General features: G+C 41.5%; 1 long non-coding RNA gene across 1 annotated transcript in view; it reads right to left on the minus strand.

Annotated features, from left to right (window-relative positions):
* The window catches only part of LOC112133082 (uncharacterized), a 297,570-nt gene that overhangs the window by 134,108 nt on the left and 146,298 nt on the right, over positions 1 to 17,164 (minus strand). Inside the window, exon 3 of the long non-coding RNA XR_008524357.2 lies at positions 13,833 to 13,906. This is a non-coding gene — a long non-coding RNA (uncharacterized LOC112133082). The remainder of the gene's footprint in view (positions 1 to 13,832; positions 13,907 to 17,164) is intronic.

The following is a 17,164-nucleotide window of genomic DNA, read 5'->3' on the forward strand; positions in this document are numbered from 1 at the left end:
GCCTGAGGCTCAGTTTTAAGGTTCTGATCAAAATAAGCTGAATACTTTGCTAGAATCTCACAAATAGGCCAGCCCTGAGTCAAAGCTCCTCAGCCCTGCTTTTGATTTTGTCAAATGTCCCCAGAATAAGATATGCAATTCCCTCTTTCTCGTCTCCTTGACACAGAGGAGAGTGGATGTATCCCAGGGCCCCCTTCTCCACCTGCATTGGGGTAGAAATGAAGTTCATTTCCTCTCACTTGTGCTACTTATTATAGAAATTTCTGCTTATGGGTTTTCCACACAGAACCAGGCAGACGCATGGCTCAGTCACTTAGCCGTCTGACCTTGTTGGGTAAGTTGCTTTACTTTCTCGATCTTCAGTTCATTTATACAGCACTATTAATATATACCTCTCAAGGCTTCATTCTTAAGTGGAATTTATTGACTTTCTACCTTGTCCTAGACACAGGAATGATCTTAACAGCTCTGAGGAGGGACAGCTTCACAGGCATGCAATCTCTGGGGTTGCATGGGGCCCTGGGCTCAGAAAGGCCGTCTTGAAATTCTTAATAACTTTTGAAGAAAGGGCTCCACATTTTCACCGAGCACTAGGCCCTGCAAATTTTGCAGTTAGCCATGGCTCTAAGAGAAAGGAATTAACCTTATGCTCCTTTCACAGATGAAAAAATTGTGGTGCAAAAAGGTTCAGCAACTTGTCCAAGGTCACACAGCTAGTAAGTAGCACAAGAAGGAAGTTTCTTTCTGATCCATGCTTTTAAATGCTCCTGGATAGTGCATTCCTGGTGAGAGAATTTAATTAAAAGCCATTACTCTGTGCTTTATAACTCCAAGTGGCTTCCATCCCCTGCCATTCTCACTTCCCATCGCCCAAGTAGTCTTTATCCTCATGCTGATGACTCTTAGCCCAGCAGCTTTTAAGAAATGATCCCCATGTTGCAGATGCATATGATTCTTGAATATAGTGCCTGGGAGGCCTGCCACAGTTAAGTCACTGTCCTGTCAGTTAGGTTGAGGCAGGATCTCTTTCAAGGGAGCAGAGTTGGGGTATCAATGCCTGCTATCAGTCATCAGGGAAAGTAACAAGACATCAGAAAGAAGATGGAGCCTCCAGTTTCTGGGACAGTCTCCCATCCTGGAAGAGACTCATCTCTCTGTTTTTTTTATTTTTTTTATTATTTTAAGCAATTAAATTTTTTTTGAGACAGGGTCTTGTTCTGCCACCAAAGCTGGAGTGCAGTGGCACCATCATGGCTCACTGTAGCCTCTAACTCCTAGGCTGAAGCAATCCTCCTACCTTAGCCTCCCAAGTAGCTGGGACTACAGGCATTTGCCACCATGCCTGGCTAATTGTTTTTCACTTTTTACAGAGAGGGGGTCTTGTTGCCCAAGCTGGTCTCAAACTCCTTGTCTCAAGAGATCCTCCTGTCTCAGCCTCCCAAAGTACTGAGATTACAGGTATGAGCCACCATGCCCAGCCTCTCTGTTTCTTGACTACAGAATAATCAAGATGATCTCAGGCCTAATTGCAGGGGTTAGGAGTGAGCAGAAAGTTGGGGGTGTGGTGTATGAATTGTGAGAAACCCCCTCCAGGAAGCAGCAGGGCTAGAAAGCCAAGGCAAGAGAAGTGGCTATAAAAGGGCCCTGGGCCAGTGTACCATGCATCTGGGGGTAGAGGGCAAGTCTCCTAAGAAAGAGTTAGAAATAGATCAAGACTTGGCTTGTGAATATGGACCCAAGACAGGGACAAGGGTTGTGGCAGGAGCAAGAATCTATGCTTCCTAGACTTGATTTCATCCTTCCTTTTATTTTTCCCCTGTGTTTTGCCTCTGTATTTGGTGTTGATGGTTGTTATTTTATATAGTAAGTGTTATGCCTAAGGGAACCAACAGAATGGGCCTATAACCTTGCTTGGGTCTGACTTTGAAAGGAGGGAGAGGAGCATATGCCCAGGTAACTTTTTGCAGTATGTGGTGGTGGCAGCCGAAATAGAATTCAGGGAGGACAAGAAGAAAGCAATGGTCAAGAGGAAGAGGTAAGTCGTTTAGATGACTTGGATGGCCCCTGGAGTGGTGGTGCTTTTTAATGTGCATGGTAATCACCAGGACATTTCCCTGTTAAAAGGGAGACCCTGATTCAGTAGGTCTGAGTGAGGCCTGGGACTCTGCCCTCTAACAAGCTCCCAGATGAGGCTGACACTGCTGGTCCACAGATTGTACTTGGAGCTGCAGAGCCCTAGGAAAGGGCCAGCCCCTTAGACAATGGGGTCCACCATTCAGATCAGTTTTACCGCAGAGATTCAAACAGGAGTAAAAATGCCAACAGGCTATTTTCAGGGAAGAATGCATCCCTTCAAACAAAGACTAAAAGCTCTTGGGGTTATCACTACAAAGAGAATGGCTAGGAGGAAAGAGAAGTTGAATATTTTCATTGACAGGTTACATTTCTTTTTTGTGAAGGTCAGTATGATCTTAGGAATGATCAAAAGCCCCAGCTGTGTCTTGTATCCCTCCCACCTTACCAGGGTGTCTGAAATTCCCACCATCAGGAAAAATGATGGTATTTTACTAGGGCACCATTTCCTCAAGAATGTTCCACTCAGAACAGTTGTTCTAAAGTATTAATTGATACAAAAAATAAGATTTCTGTGATGATATTAATTAGGGCAACATTGATGCATATAAAGTGGAATATGATTCTTTACCACAAGACTCTTCAGAGCGTGTCCAGTGCTAACATACATTGGGAATAGCTAATATAGGAACCAAACTGCCACAGTATTTCCTAACCTTGTTCGATTGCAGAACTCTCTTTGTTTCTGTTTCTCTCTAGCTCCCTTCCTTTCTTCCTTTACTAGCAATTAAATAAGTGCCAATTACATCAACTAAATGCTGAAGGTGGGAAGGTTCCTTATTTGTTTCAACAGAGATTTATCTTTTTAAGTATTCAATATTCATAGCTGGGTAGTGACATAAACACTCATATACTTCCAATATGAATTTAAATTTGTATCAGCCTTTTGAAAAGTTCTTTGGAAGTATGAAGGAAAAACAACAAAAATATTTATAAACTTTAGACAATATATTAACTTACATGATGTTAGATTTAGATTTTTTAATTACCCCAAATATAAATTTTTTCCAACAAAGCTTTGGAAATGTTTAAAATTATCTATGAGGGTGTCACTCAGTTTAATACACTCATTTATCATATAAAATCATTACAAATGTCCATGAAATCATATAGAAGTATGCTTATGTTATTTTGCTATATCAATTGCAAAAAGTAGCTGCCATTCTTCATTCCTCCTTCTATCTGTGACCTTTGCAAATGACTGGGGAGTCCCATCCCCCAGAGGTGGTGTCTACTTCCCCACACTGGAATCCAGGCTGGCTTTGTAACTTGCATTGGCAAAGTGTGGCAGTGACAGTGTGCCAGCTCTGGACCTCAGCATCTTGTGGTTCTGTTTTCTCTCTCAGAATCTTGCCACTGCTATGTACACAACCCCCAGGCTGACCTCTTAGGGAATGAGAGACCAAGGATAGGAGTGCTGTGAACCCACCAGCAAGTGAGAGAACCCAGCCAAGGTTGCAGACCCATTAGCAAGCCCCGCTGAAACTAGAGTGACTATGGAACCTTCCAGGTAACCCCTGAACTCATTTGCAATCATAAATGGTCATTGTTTTAATAGGTGGCAATAGATAATTGATAGAGTTATGACGTAATATAAAAAGAAAAAACACAGCGTAAAGTATGTCAACTAATGTGAAATTGTTATAAAATCATTGACCAAAAGAAAAATGATATGCATGAAAATGTGATGAATGGTTGTTTTACGACAGCAAGCTTATTAAAATATTGATATATTTTTATCTCTCTACATTTCTGCATTTCCAAATTTTCTTTGATGAGCATGCATTACTGTCATCATGTTTGCATATTATACAAATGGTTTATTTGGCAATAGTAACTCAGGAGTTTTAGGGATAGTTGGTATCTGCCACATACCCTAGTATCCAGACTAGTAAAAAGTATGTGTTTTAAAAACCATAAAACGCCTTATAATCTGTAAGGTGTTATAGTTTTTACTATGGTACCTACTTTCATAATTGTTGAGCACTCTAATAAGATGCCACACTTTCTGCTCCAAAATTGGTAGAGTTTTTACATTTTATTTTTGAGTTAAGAATGTATTAACCCTAAAAAGCTAACAAATTGACAATACGAGGACTTGAACAAACTTCCTTATCATTAAGTAATATATATGGCAATAATAAACACAAGCCCTCTGTGTGTCACACAGAAACTTCTCAGGCTAAATAGAGCTGAGCTTTCATCTTGAATGGCAGCTTTGGAAAAAGGACCATGCACAGAGCAACCCTTGAACTGTTTACAGAGACAGTAATGTGAGGAGCACACCCTCCCAAGATAAAAGCTGCTTTATGGTATATAAAGAAAGTCCTTTGAAAGTACTGCTAAAATTGAAGAGACTTTGTAGTTCTCCAACAACTTTCATGCAAGCATCTGAAAACATTTTACTGACATACACCTTTAATCTGCACAGCCGCCTGAGGGTAAGTAACAAGTTTTACTATCCCCATTTTATAGGTGGAAAACTCAAGGTAGAAAGGAACCAGAAAATGACACATGCTAGTTAAATTTATTTGGTTGCAAATAACATAAAAAACTGGCCAGTCAGGGAATAATAATTTATATTATATAAATATTCATATAAGATACAATTATATATAATATATAGTATTGTATGTTATTAAAGAATGACAAAATTAAAAATAAAAATAAATGTGTGTGTGTATATAAAGGACATAGGAAGGTACATGGCTATGAAAGAAGGAAGCTGGGCAACTCCAGGGCTCTAGGTTCTAGCAAACAAGTCTCTTCAGGGTGCTGGTGTCTGGATGAAGCTGTTTCAGCCATGTGTCACTCCATTCAAAACAAATTGTAGAGAATGCCTGAGCGCCAGAGTTCGGTCACAGGCCAATTCTATGAGTGCTGTACACTATGGTTGAGGAGTAACTCCCCAGGAGAAAGAAAGTCAATGTCAAGTAGACACAAAACTATGCATATTTTAGAATGAATGAAATGTAAAAGGAAGTTCTTTTTGATTTTTGCCTATCTATCACTTATTACTCAGCCCTTTTCAGAATGAACCAGGAGTTTCTAGGAACCAGGAAGGAAGGGAGCAGTGTCTTTGAGCCTAGCCCATGGTCTGGCACATAGTTCAATAAAAGAACACTGAATAACTGAATGAATGCATGAACCACTTGGCATCTGTGCAGTCCTGAAAGAAATAATGATAAATAGCATTTGTCTCCCATTTTTCTCCCATGGGTTTGCACACACTTCAACACCCTGGGTCATTTCCAAGTTTCTTTTCAACAGGCGTTAAGTGCCTACCCACCCAGTCCTCCATGTCCTAGAGTTGTTCCTTCTCAGGGATGTGTTCAGAACTGGTTCTAGTGTGGCCCACCCAGAATTCATTATATCTTCTTCTTTTTTTTTTATTTTTTTAATTGAGACAGAGTCTTGCTGTGTTACCCCAGGCTGGAGTGCAGTGGCACAATCTTGGCTTACTGTAACCTCCACCACCTGGGTTCAAGCGATTCTTGCGTCTCAGTCTCCCAAGTAGCTGGGACTACAGGCACGCACCACCACGCCCGGCTAATTTTTGTATTTTTAGTGGAGACAGGGTTTCACCATGTTGGCCAGGCTGGTCTCGAACTCCTGACCTCAACCTGCCTCGGCCTCCCAAAGAGCTGGGACTACAGACATGCCACTGTGCCCGGCCAGAATTCATTACTCTTCAAACCTGAGGCCTCTTGTGCCTCAGTGTTCTTACTGGTTAAAAGGGAATAGGTAATAATAATTCTATCTTGTAGGGTTGTTATAAGTATTAATGGAGATAATATTAGTAAAGCATTTAGAGTAATCCTGGCACATAGGAAGATACTATTTGTTAGCTGCTATCATCATCTTTATATTATAATATTCTTGTTATGGAGCACTGTATATTTAATATCAAGAATTTCTCATTCATGGTTGCCAATTACCCTCAGCACAATCAGGGTTGGTTGTGCTGAGTTGTGCAGAGTTGGTTGTTCCCACATAATGAATAATGAAATGAAGCTCAAGGAATTTACGTTATCAGCTCAAGGTCTGTCAACTACTAGATGTCATCTTCCACTGCTTATCTCTAAGGACTGTCTTCTTTCTCTTACAATGTGTTACTTCCCAAAATAAAAGGTAGAGAGTGTAGCCAAAAATAGCAAACTTGCAATGGTGGAATTCCAGGCACGTAGAAGGAAATGTCCCTCCTGGTGACCCACAATCCATCTTGAACAGGAAATCTTGCTGGCCATGAGCTCCATTCATGATATACCCAAGCATTTTCCCCACTAACCTTCAAGTTCCTTCAGAGTAGAGAGGTGCTCTCCCAGCATCCAGCATGGTTCCTGACATTTGGTAAGTATAATATGTGCACTGTACAGCCAAGATACTCTACAGGAGAAAAACGTTAAAAATTCTCCAGAATATGTCTATGGCTTGTATTCTACGGAGAGTTACCTTTTCTTCTCCCTTTTTGAGATCTCTTTTTTTCCCTTTTCCTCCTTAATGAAAGAAGGAATATTTATTTGGCTTTTTAAATGTTAATCTTCCTTACTCAGCCCTCTCCCTAATCTGGTCATATCTCCGAACCCAGCCTCTCACTCATGTGGCCACTTGTCCCATGAACAGTATAAACTCAGCATGCCCCAAACCACGTTTATCCTCTCTGCCAATTTCTACTCCTCCCAAATTTGTTCCTACTCTTTTAATTTCTGATCTCTCTTGGATGCATCATCCACCAAGCCAGAAACCTCAGGGTCATCTCTCTTCTTCCCATCATAATTCCTCACCCATCCATACGTCAAGGCTGCCAATTCTGTCTCTGTAAGCATTCTTATATTATTTCTCTAATCTCTCTTTCCACCACTTTTAGGCTACCATCACCTCTAGCATGGACTACTGCTACAGTCCTTTTTATCTTGTGTCTTTTCAATCTAATTTTTATTGAGGCAAAGTACTATTTTTGAGCAGAGATGAACTAAACATTCACCGAACTGGTTTTTCTTTCCTCCAAAGCAACATCTTGGCTAGGCAGGAGACCAAAATATGCCCCTCAAAATATGCCTCTTTGGCATAGTATTATCTTGAGCCAATTATTTTGGGACCCTGCAGACACAAGAGAATCTCTGAAAAGAGAGTAGATGTTACCCTTTTGTAGGGAAAATTTGCATCTATAAAAAAATCTCCATATGCAAGAATCTTAGTCGGTTTTATGCTGCTATAACAGCCTACCACAGATTAGGTAATTTATCATGGACAGAAATGTATTTGGCTCATGGTTCTGAAGTCTAGGAAGTCTTCTTGTTGCATCATTGCATGGCAGAGGGCATCATCAGTACATAGCAAGGGAACAAGAGAGGGGGCTAAACTCATTCGCATAGCCTAAAAACATCTTAAAGGTCCTACCTTTCAACAGTGTTGCATTGGGAACTAAGTTTTCAACCCATATGCTTTGGGAGACACATTCTAATCATAGAAGGATGTCTCCTTCTTTGTACCAGGAAGAAAAGGATGACTATATCTCTAAAGACTCTTATCAATGGAGAAGGTACTCACTTAATCTACGTAACAAACCTTACCCTTGTTTACTGAGCTTTTCCTGGGTATTTCTCCATAACCAGCCTTTCCCACACCCTTTTTTCATTTCAATAGACATGGTATTTAAACCTGAATTCAAAGCCACTTCTGTGAGATTTATTCACTTATCCTTGCATATCTCCAATGTATACATGAAGTATACATGTTAATAAACTCCTGGTTTTCTCTTGTTAATCCATTTTTTGTTACAGAGGTCTGTCCCAACTAAGAACTATGAAGGGTAGATGTGTCTTCCTGTACAGCTCCATTTCCCAGGCTCCCTTGCTGTTAGCAGTGGCAGTGTGACTGTGTTGACTGAGCTCTGGACAGTGGAATGTAGATGGAAGTGATGTATTCATTCCCTGATCTAATACTTAAACACTTTCAGCACAAGCCTTCTCAATTTCCTTGCCTATCTGCTGGCTTGATGTCAATGGCCAGAGTTTGGAAGTCATGTCTAGAAAATGGCAGAGCCTATGTCCACCTGCGACTCTGAATACCTTCCTTGAACAGACCCCTTGCTCTTACCAATTGAAATACATGTCACTGAAAAACTATCTTGCACAGCATTTAATCACTGAGGTTTCAGAATTTCTCTGTTGGAACACCTACCTTTGCCTTAATTAATATATCTTTCTAAAGCAGAAATTTGACCTGCTTAAAACCTTCTAATCTCCGCCTATCATCTTTGAGATCAGGTCCAGAGTTATCTGGCTCCGGCCCTATCAAACTCTCTAATCATTTATCTCACCATTAAAGTCACACATTTCACTTTCCAGAAATATCCAATTACATGTCAGTTCCCCCACTCCCCAGGATAGCTCATATACCTTTCTATCTATCCCTGACTAACTTCCTGGTGTTTGAAACACCCTTACTATTTTTTTGTCATAAACTTAGTTTATCTTAACCTTCAAAGATTAATTCAAGTGCCGTCTACTCCAGGAAGGCCTCTCTTCCTCTCTCAATCCAGGCTAAGTTCCCCTCCCCTGAGTGCTTCCCTCTACCTCAATGTATCACAAATTATATTGCAGTCCTGATAATGCAGCTGTCTGGTCTACCTGATAGGCTGCAAAGGAGCAGCACCAAGAGAGGTCTATGATTTGTCCATAATGATATCCTGGCTCCTACCCTAGAGTCAGTGTACCCTATACAGTCACCCCTCAGTATCTGTTGGGGACTGGTTCCAGGATCCCCAGTGGATACCAAAATTCACAGATGCTGAAGTTCCTTATACAAAATGGCATCGTATTTGCACATAACCTATGCATTCTCCTATATACTTTAAATAGTCACTAGTTTACTTATATTACTTAATACAATATAAATTCTATGTAAATAGTTATTATATTGCATTGTTTAGGAAATAATGTCAAGGAAAAAAAGTTTGTACAGACACAACCATCCTTTATTTTTTCAAATATTTTTGATCCATGGAAGGATGAATCCACAAATGTGGAACCCACAGATACAGAGGGCCAATGGCATATGCTTATTGGATTGAAACCTTTCTCATTCCAGCTGACTTATGTCCTAGGCTAGTGATCTGCTTTCTTTGTTCACAAGGCTTCTTTGCTATGCAAAGGTACTCCAAGAAAGCTTTAATCTTTTTTTTTTTATCTTTTTGGAATCTGTCTCTTTCATTTGGGTCATGTAACTATGCTAGAGTTTACCAGCTTCAGGAAAATGGTAAACAGAGAGTGGGATAGTAAGGAAACAACATTGAAATGAAAGCCTCAGCATTCATTTCCCATCCCTAGTGCTGCTGCTATAACTAAGTCCTTACTCAGTTGTCATAGACCACCAAAAAATGAATGGTTACGCTAGCAGCCCCCCTTCCTCTATACCAGCTCAGCCACAGGGTTCCTGAGGCCACCACACTCAGTACTCAGCCCTCCCAGGCCCCCATGAAGGCATATCCTTGTAGGAACTCATCTTCCAGCTGGAGCAACTCACTGAACACTCCCACAACCACGCCCTTGACCCAGTCCCTGAAGACCCAACCAACTCACTGATTACGCCTCCACGTCTTCATCTTGAAAAAGTCCCTCTCTACTTTAGACTATACCTCAATGGGTCTGCACCTTCAAGCAAAAAAGAAAAATGTTGTGGGATTAGAACTGAGTTGGGCAGAGGCTTGCCTATTTCTTTCTTTCTTTTTTTTTTTTTCCATCCTTGAAACTCAAAAAGGCTATTAACTGCTTTCATGAAGAGTAAAGAAAATTCAGATCTCAGTAACACAGACTTGTCAACTTTGCTAGGAGAGGAAGAAACGCCTTTCCTTCATTTCCAGTAACTCTATGCCATCAAATGAGACACAGATAAGTTTCTCAACCACCCTGCTACAGCGCCCATCATTCTGAATGCCTACTATGCCACTAGTGCTAACAAGGCCCTGTCCGTTGAGGAGTTCATGGCATGGTTGGGAAGCTAGATAACTAAATGCAAAACCAAAGTACAGTGTTTTAGGGCTGGGCTAGAAGGAGTTCAAGGTGTGTAGCAGATGCACAGAGCAGGCACCTAGCCCCACTTGGCAAATCAGAAGAGGCAACAGCAGAGCTGAGCCTTGGAGAACCAGGAGCAGTTGTTCAAGTAAAGCAGGGAGGCATAGTAGAAGAGGTGTGTTTCTTGTTTCCTTTCCATTTAAGCTATAAAAATATTCTTCCCCTTGTTAAAAAGAGATGAAAGGGAAGCATTAAAGATCTTTAGCGTGAGCATGACATGATGATGGGGCAAGCTGGACGGAAGCCAAACTGGAGTCAGGGGAACTAGTTCCAAGGCTCACTCTCTGCTTTCCTCCAGGATGAGCTGTCTGCTAATTATCTTCTGCCCATGAAGCCACAGGCCCAGAGGCCCATAATGACGCAGCAATGAGGGGTCCCTGCTTTTACTAGAATTATTCCTGATAAGCTTCACTTGACAGAAGACTTGGCTTCCCCAGTCTCTGATTCTTTTGTAAATCCCCAGAATTCACCTAAGGTCTCTGCCCTGGAGCTTTTGTAAGCTGGCCTCAAACCCAAAAACACCCCCCTTGACTGACAGTCCTCTCAGAGTGGAACCAAGAAGAAAGATATTAGTCTAAAGGGAAAAACCCACAGAGGCATGGAGTTCCCCTTGGCTAAAGGAAAAAGCATGTGCACAATGGTGTGGCTTAATGACAGTACTCCTTGACCTTCAAGGGTTGGGCTTAAGTTCATGGTTCTTTTAAGGCTGTCAGAAGCCACAGTGAGTCATAACGCCGCTTGTCCTGGGAGGAGGGAGGGTGATGGGGTGTGAGTCACAAAGGAGAGAAGGACTCACTAGTATGGGTCTTGAGAAAGGCCCGTAATAGTGATGTCTTAGTGTCTTCTGAGTTCTCCTGTTTCCTTTCAGACTTTGAGCTGGGCAAGAGGCTAAAAAGGGGACTGTATGGTGGTCTCTTATTAATTAGAATGGATAACTAGAGAATAAGGGAAAAACTAACAAAAAAGCCCAGAGATGGGACTGGCCCTGGGAAACTCGAATTCCAGGTCATTTAAAAAATAATAATAAATCAAAGGTTGTCTTTTGTCTTTCCTGCAAAAAAATGTGACTTGGTAGCACCATGAGTGTATGAGTGATCTTGGGGCCAAATCTGTCTGCATGGGATCCCTGTTCTGCCTCTCCTTAGATGTGTGATCACAGGCAAGTCATTGAATCTCTGTGGACATTAAGCAACATATTCTTGAACAATTACTATGTTCTGGGCACTCGACTTGGTATCTTATTTGCATCATCTCAAATAATTCCATCCCTACTTTATAATAATACGTTCATTTCAGGGTTGTTGGGAGGATTAAAGGAGATAGCCCAGTGAAAGAGTCTAACTGCCTGGCACAATATAGGGATTAAATAGGTACCATTTCCATTTAACCTGCTCCTTTTTAAGGAATTGTGCATATCTTGGGCATTAGGTTTTCTATGAGCATATTTACTTGAGTTTAGTTGAATTTATACATGTCTCCCTTGCAAAAGGGAAAAAAAAAAGCCTTTGATTTTGGTCATTCTCGCACTGTATAGCTTTATGTGCATTTTTTCACCAACATTATCTTCAAACACATCATTTTAATTATGATTTTGTTACCTGTGATATCTTAGAACTATTAGCACAGAACATACTAGTGAAAAGCCAATCTGTTTAAGCAACAAAGAGAACTGGGAATAACCCTGTTTTTAATGTACCTATTCCCATGAGATCTTGAAGTTAGAAAGAAACAGTTCCCCTGGCTTTGCTGCCCTGAACTTTGGGTTGTACAAATCAAGTCAGCTTGGCACAGGAAGCAGCACTCAAATCCAGAGTCTAACAAACCGGAAGTGAGGTGGAGAGAGACAGGATAAGCCTCTCCTTCGGGCACCAGAGTTCTTCTTATTTGAAATAGGGATTCCTCGGGTAAATCTTGTATCTTACAGAAGATAAAATTATATAATAATTAAAAACTATAGCTCCCTAAGCTATGAGGATGCAAAGGCACAAGAATAATATAATGAATTCTGGGGACTTGTGGGGAAGGGTAGGAGGGGGTTGAGGAATAAAAGACAGCACATTGGTTGCAGTGTACACTGCTTGGGTGAGGTGTGCACCAAAATCTCAGAAATCACACCTAAATAACTTACCCATGCAACCAAACACCTCCTGATCCCCAGAAACTATTGATAAAAAAAGCCAAAATATGAACAAACCCTAATGTAAACTATGGACTTTAGTTGATTATGATACATCAATGTAGGTGCATCAATTGTAGCAAATGTATCACTCTGGTGAGGGATGTTAATAATTAAGGAAGCTGTGGTTTGTGGGGGTAGGAGAGATATGGGAAATATCTGTACCTTCCTCTCAAATTTGCTGTGAAACTAAAATGCCTCTAAAAAAAAAAGTATATATAAAAAAAGATATGGCTTGGTACCATCACATAAAATTTAATATTCCACCCAAGACTAGAGCCTTCTTTGGCTCCTTTGGATCAATAGCTTAACCCATATAGGAGTTATCAAGCCTCCATACAAGAAAAATATATACATACACACACACATATAAAATATATTTATATAAACAACTTTATATATATACACACACACAACTACATCTCCCTAAAAGCTGGGATTGTGGAATTGCTTTTGTTGAATTATCCATGGATTAGTAGTACATAGAAATTGCTCTGAAAATTACTAATAAATGAAGGAAGGAAGGAGAGAGAAGACTGAATTTCAACTGTGCAGGAGATTTGCTAATTCCTGTCTGTCCAAGAAGTAAGAGAGATATAAGAACATTGGCTTGGCAATCAGACTTTCCTTGGGTAAAATCCAGGCTCTGCCACTAACCATCCCTGAATAAGGCATGTCACCTCTCTAAGCCTCCATGTCCTCATCTGTAAAACTGGGATATTAATACCTCTGTAGTGTGTAGGATTATATCATCACTCAATTAATCGATAGCTAATAGATTATTCATATGAGAGTATCCAGCACGATGTCTGGTACACAACCTGCACACTCAAAGTTTTTTTCCCAAAGTTCCTAAAATGGGAAAAACTCCATCCTTTTTATTTCCTCTACATCTCCCTCTTATTTTTCCCTATTATAGAAGACGTGTGCTGTATGTGCAACTAAATAAGAAAAAAAAATTCGAGAAAAAGTTAAGACCCTATCAGAAATTTAAGACTTCTTTACCAAAGAAGGAATTGTTTCTCCTTCTCTTTCTGGCTCCTCCTCCTCCTCTACCTCCTCCCACTTCTTCGTGCATTCATTAGAGTAGTTATGTCTGTTCACAGACCCCCTAAGGTAAACTGGAATAATGGGCAGCTTACGGAAGCAGGTTAATACAAAGGGTTAGGGACCTGGGTTCTGGAGCCAGATAACCTAGGCTTGACTCTTGGTTCTGCAAGCAATTAGTTTTGTGATTACTGATAAATTAATTAACTTCTCTGTGTCTCAGTTGCTTCATCTGTAAAATAGAGACATTAACATTTACCTCCTAAAGTTGTTAATTGTTGACTTAAGTAAAGCACTTAGAATAATGGCTGGCTCATAGTAAACTCTCACTGAATCTTATATCGTTATTGCTGATCTAATTTTGGAGATAAATATGTAGGCTCAGAGAGACTACGACTTACCCAAGGTCACACAGCAAGATGTAACAGCAGATCTTACATTGTCTGCCTCAGCTCTCTCTTCCTTCTCCACCACACTGCAAGGGAAAGGAGAAGGTTTATTGTGAGGCCTGTAAGCAGAGACAGCCTTGAGAGCCAACATGAATTATGTGCAGCTTTAACATTAGATTGCTTATAAGTTCCTGGAGCAAGCAGCTCATCTTAATCCAGTTGATATTCCTAGTACCCACACAGCATCTGGGACAGAGTAAACACCAAGGGAATATTGGAGGAATGAATGAATAAAAAACATCAATGAGAAAATAGGTGGTGGGAATCATAATACTATTGGGAATTTTAGACTCTGATGAGTGAACCAGGTCCTGCCCATTAGTGGAGGTGTATGGAGGTGGGGAGGAGATGAAGGGGCATTTAGATTTCTAAGGGAAAAAAGGAACAGACAGACCCACCCTTAGAAAATGCAGCTCAGGTATTTCAAATACCTAATGTAAATGACGAGTTAATGGGTGCAGCAAACCAACACAGCACGTATACATATGTAACAAACCCGCACGTTGTGCACATGTACCCTAGAACTTAAAGTATAATAATAAAAAAAAGAAAATGTGGTACATACACACCATGGAATACTATGCATCCATAAAAAGGAATGAGATCATGTCCTTTGCAGGGACATAGATGGAGCTGAAAGCCATTATCCTCAGCTAACTAATGCAGGAACAGAAAACCAAACACCGCATGTTCTCACTTATAAGTGGGAGGTGAACAATGAGAACACAGGGACACAGAGAGGGGAACAACACACACTGGGGCCTCTGGGGGGTGTGGGGGGAGGGAGAACATCAGGATAAGTAGCTAATGCATGTGGGGCTTAATACCTAGGTGATGGGTTGATATGTGCAGCAAGTCACCATGGCACATGTTTACCTATGTAACAAACCTACATGCCCTACACATGTATCCTGGAACTTAAAATAAAAGAAAAAAAGAAAAGAAAAAAGAAAATGCAGCTCAGGTATAATCTATTGGAAGGGAGAGGGGCACACTGTCTTTGATTTGGGAGATCAAGCCTATCGAGGGGTGTGTCCTGGAAGACAGGCAGTATAGTATTGAACTTACTGCTTCCTACAAGACCTCACACCTGACTAATCTCCTTCTCCAAACCCCACTTCTGCCCAAGCTTGGAAGGAAACGGCTTGGTAGAAAATGAGCAGAAATAAAATGGCTGGTGAGGAGGAGCAATTGCCAGAGTTGCCCTAGTGAGGAGAGGTCTTTTCATGGAAATAGCTAAGTTCTCTTCTCAGGCGAAGCGGTAGTAACCATCATATTTGTGACTCACAAGGCATATTCCTGTCTGCAATCTCACTGGAGCCCCTCAAGACTGCTACAAGGTAGGAAAGGTAGATTCTATTAGCCTCGTCTCACAGGTGTGAACACTGAGGACCACAGAGCAAGGCAAAGCTGCCCCAGGTCACTGAGAGAGTTGGGGTCAGGAGCAGGCCCTGACACAAGAATCAAATTCATACCCGGACCTCTCCATCTAACTCATTCAGGTTCTAGATTGCACGCATGGTAAGTTCCATGCCCAGGGGCCTAGATGGTTCACAGGATGCCTCCCCCAGCCTTATACCGCCACCCACACAATCCAGGTTTGAGGGTCAGAGATGGATGCTGGGTCTCTGTCTCTCAGGGCTGGCAGGAGTCTTGTTTGAGCCACCAATGTGATAGCCCTTTGTAAACTTTTGTCAGTCTGGGTATTACAAGTGGTCAGCAGGATAGATTGTGGCAGCTGCCTGCATTCAATCCACAGTTGGCCCCAAACTGACTGTATGGCCTTGGGCAAGTTACTTAATCTCTCAGGGCATCAGTTTCCTCATCTTTATAATGGAGATAATCACAGCAGATTTTGACTTTATTTAAATATTTCTCTAAGCAGTTCAAACTTTCCATGATAGATTGGGATGCCCCATCAGGTAATGAGTCCCCATCACTAGAAGTTTCCCAGGAGGCTGGTGAATGCAAGCATCTGGATTTAGGGAGAACACTGTAAGGCTGAAGCAAGCACTGGGTAGGCTCAGAGAGGCTATGACTTACCCAAGGTCACACAGCAAGAAGTTAAGAGCAGATCTTACATCGTCTGCCTCAGCTCTCTCTTCCTTCTCCACCACACTACAAAGGAAGGGAGACGGGCTCACTGGTTCCCAAACTCCCAACTACCTTAGAATCACCCAAGGGATATTTAGAAAATGCAGTTCCATTGGCCCCACTCCTGGATATTCTGATTGCAAACATTTCAGATGGAGCTCAGAAACCTGGGTTATTCTTAGGAGTACCCAGGTGTATTGGTTTGCTAGTGCTGTTGTAACAAAGTATCACAAACAAGGTGGTTTAAACAACAGAAATATGTTGTCTTACGGTTCTGGAAGCTAGAAGTGGGAGACCAAAGTGTAGATAGAGTTGGTTCCTTCTGAAGGCCATAAGGGAAAATCTGTTCCACGCCTCCCTCCTAGGACCTGGTGGTTCCCATCAGTCTTTGGCTCTCCTTGTCTTGAAGATGCATTACCCTGATCTCTGCCTTCATCTTCATATTAGATTCTCCTTGTATTCGTGTCTGTCTCTGTGTCCTAATTTCCCCTTTTTATATGAACACAGTCACGTTGGATTTGAGTCCATCCATTCTAATGGCCTCATCTTAACTTGATCAGTTGTAAAGACTCTATTTTCAAATAAGGTCACATTCACAGGCTCTGTGGATTAGGACTTCAACATCATTTTGAAGAACACAATTCAACGCATAACTTCAGCCAGGGTTAGGAATCAGTGCTGTTGACCAGAGCTTTTTCAAATGGAGTGTACCCAGGAACCTCCAGGAGATCCTAGAAAACAGCAGTTTCTGACTCGGTGGCTCTGCGGGCCTTGAGTCTGCTTTTTGAACTGGAGATACTGTTGGAGCAGGTCCAGGGACCACAACGAGATCCTTTTCAAGACAAGATTCCTACAAAACCCAGAAATGATTGCCAAGCAAATAGAAGCTCTTTGCTCCATTTCTCTAGTGAAAAGGACTGCCTTTATTCTTTATAATCTCCACCTGCAAGTAGAACTCAGATCCTTCACGCCTGTCCCAAAGGAGGAGCCCAGGAGGGGCACCCATCCTAAAGTGGAAAGAAGCACTGGGCTCTCAACCTTTGGAGGAAGTTTCCCTCATCCTTATCCTCCCTACCCCAGCTTTGACCTGTTTAATCTTGTCTATTCAGTCATTTTCTTATTCTTGTCATTTTGTACTATCCTCCCCCTGCCCCAACCTACGCCCACCCCCAACGCCACCATCTGTTAGC

This window comes from Pongo abelii, chromosome 3 (genome assembly GCF_028885655.2).
Source record: "Pongo abelii isolate AG06213 chromosome 3, NHGRI_mPonAbe1-v2.0_pri, whole genome shotgun sequence".
NCBI classification, from domain to species: domain Eukaryota; kingdom Metazoa; phylum Chordata; class Mammalia; order Primates; family Hominidae; genus Pongo; species Pongo abelii.